Source organism: Canis lupus, chromosome 13 (assembly GCF_011100685.1).
Source record: "Canis lupus familiaris isolate Mischka breed German Shepherd chromosome 13, alternate assembly UU_Cfam_GSD_1.0, whole genome shotgun sequence".
In the NCBI taxonomy this organism is placed as follows: Eukaryota; Metazoa; Chordata; class Mammalia; order Carnivora; family Canidae; genus Canis; species Canis lupus.
Genome location: NC_049234.1, coordinates 52,216,902 through 52,219,532, shown reverse-complemented (window position 1 = coordinate 52,219,532; position 2,631 = coordinate 52,216,902). Strand labels below are relative to the sequence as shown.

General features: G+C 36.1%; 1 non-coding gene across 1 annotated transcript; it reads left to right on the top strand.

The window, feature by feature from the left end:
- The first annotated feature begins 797 nt into the window (after positions 1 to 797).
- Positions 798 to 906, top strand: LOC119865543. Its single transcript, XR_005369134.1, has one exon. It is a non-coding gene; the product is annotated as a U6 spliceosomal RNA (small nuclear RNA).
- Positions 907 to 2,631: the final 1,725 nt, after the last annotated feature.

Sequence of the window (2,631 nt, the reverse complement as noted above, 5' to 3'; positions counted from 1 at the left end):
TAGTTTTGTAAAGCGTAATTTTTGTTTGTGAGAAACTAAAATCTCAGTCTTCGCAAACACCATAGCATGATTGCTGTATGCGGTCAATTTAACAGAGTAACTTAAAATTGTTCTCTGAGGGTAGAATTCTTTTTTCCAGAGTTTAGAAGTACAGAATATAAATAGAATGAACGAGATCTCCTTATTTTCATGTATTTATACCTAGAGAATAGGTTACATTTTATATGAAATCAGGCATATCCACAGACTGGGGTGGAAGCTAATAGGCAATAAGATGAAAAGAAAAGTTATTTTTAAATAACAGGAAGCTTTGTTGGTACAGAGTAACATTTATTTTAAAGAGGAAGAAACACTCTAGATTGATTTTAATAGCTGAGAGAAAGGCATGAGGAAAGGTTGCAGGAGATCAGCAGGAAGGAAATGAATGTTGATGAAGTTCGTTCATTCTATTAGGCTTAATCTTCCTTATTCCACTTCATTTTCTCAGGAACATTTTGAGGTTGCAGTTATTCAATATTTATCTCATGAAAGCTGACTCTGTGTTAAGTAACTTCCCCAAAGATTTCAAAGTTAAGAGTTGTCAGAATCAAGAAACAAATGGTGAGTGAATTATTGTATTCACAGCTAGCACTGAAGTTTCTTGTGAGGGAGAGAATTTTCTCCTTAAGGAAAATGTTTTTATGGAATCCTTTAAGGTAGAAGTCCATGGCCTCTGGGAATAGGTGGAGGCAGGAGCTCAAACTGCAAAATAAATACAAAAAAAAAATAATGTTTTAAATTGAAAGAAATAAAATGGAGTGCCCACTTGGATGGCACATATACTGAAACTGGAAGGATACAAAAAGGAATAGCATGGCCCCTGTGTGCAAGGATGACACCCAAATTCATGAAGCATTCCATATTAAAAAAATAATAATAATAAATAAGATAGAAGGATCACTATTTTGGTATGTTCATAAAAGGAAAGACAAAAAAAAGGAAAAGAAAGAAAGAAAAGAAAGAAGAAAGAAAGAAAGAAAGAAAGAAAGAAAGAAAGAAAGAAAGAAAGAAAGAAAGAAAGAAAGAAAGAAAAGATTGAAAGCAGAGTTTTTGTAAAACTAGCCTTTATATAAGGCTAAAATTCAAAGAGAAGTCCCAGGATAGATGACGAAACTTTGAGGAACAAGAATTCTGAGTGTGAAGTAATTTTGCCTTGGGTTCCTTAAACCCTCAGTCAAGACTGATGAAAACTTGGTCAAGAGAGTTCTGCTGTAGTTGTCATGGGGGATTGGTGAAATGTGAACATGGGTCTAGATTTCACACCTGGAAGACAGGCATGAAGCCAGCACATACATGTTATAGGAAAGGCCTGGAGTTTGAGGCTCCCTGGTTCACAGAATTTTTTTCTTGTTGTCAATTTATCTGGATCTTAGAAAAGGTTACCTAACACCTCTATTTTATTTGACTTGTTTTCTTAGCTGAGCACTAGAGAAATAATTTATAGGAAATGACAATTTAGGCTAATTTGGTCTGAGATATTACTGAAAACTTTTGGAGATTTAGCATGAATTAGTGAAAAGCTAAATAAATGTGTGGTTTTTTTTTAAGAAAGAAAATGATGCAGTTCTATTGGCTTAAAATACATATTTTAAATTGAAGTGCCTCTAAGTAGAGACTATGTCAGCTGGTTTCAATAAATAGATAAAATAAATTTGTAATTAACAGCATCTGCTGGGTTATAAACACACATATGTTGTAGCCCATAAACTGAGATTATTCTCTTAAGTAACATGTTCCCTATAGTACTACTTGCAATTTGAGTCTGTTTAGAAAAAACATTTCTAGATATATATTGAAGTTCTGAATTATGTAGTGTTTGAGACCATGGGATATATATTTAAGAAAATGTGATTCAAATCCTGGCTTAGCAAGGCTAAGTCTAAGGCTTAGTCCATATCCATGTGAACTTGGGCAAATTTCTTACCTTCCCTGAGCTTTTGTGCTTTCTCCAAAACAATGGGGTTTTGGCTCTCTATCTCTGCCTAAGGAACGCTCCCAAGCTTCCAGATAAATACAAGAATCACCTTCAAAAGTTCACAGTGCCATGAGGAGGAATTTGAGCTTGGCACAAGGGGACTGTGGTCTCTGACTCAGTATCTGGCGCCAGGGCTCTGGCATTCAACTGGGTGTCAATGGTTTCTTCATAACTCCTGCCATCTTCACACTCCTTGCCCTTTCTCCATGTAGTATCTCATCCTTCAGCATCTTTCTAAGTTTCTTGAGCTTTTCACAATATAGTGGACTTAGGGATGTTGCAAATCCTACATGGTGACTGGTTTCCTGGAGATAGGAAGAGGAAGTTGCGAGGCCAGTCAAGGGTTATATGAAATGGCACAGTGCCAGTCCCACTGTGTTCTTTTTAGAGAATACAGAGCCTGACCCGACCTAAGAATAAAGAATAGTTAGGACATTTTGGCAAAGAATGACAAAGTCATGTTGCAAAAAGCACAGCCAATGTGAAGCATGGTTCTGGCCATCTTTAAGAAATAAAATATGTCACATAGGATAATGATGCCTATCTTGCAAGGGCTTTGTGAAGTTCAGAAGATGTATCGGGATCTGGCACACATTAAGCACTCAATAAATGGTGGC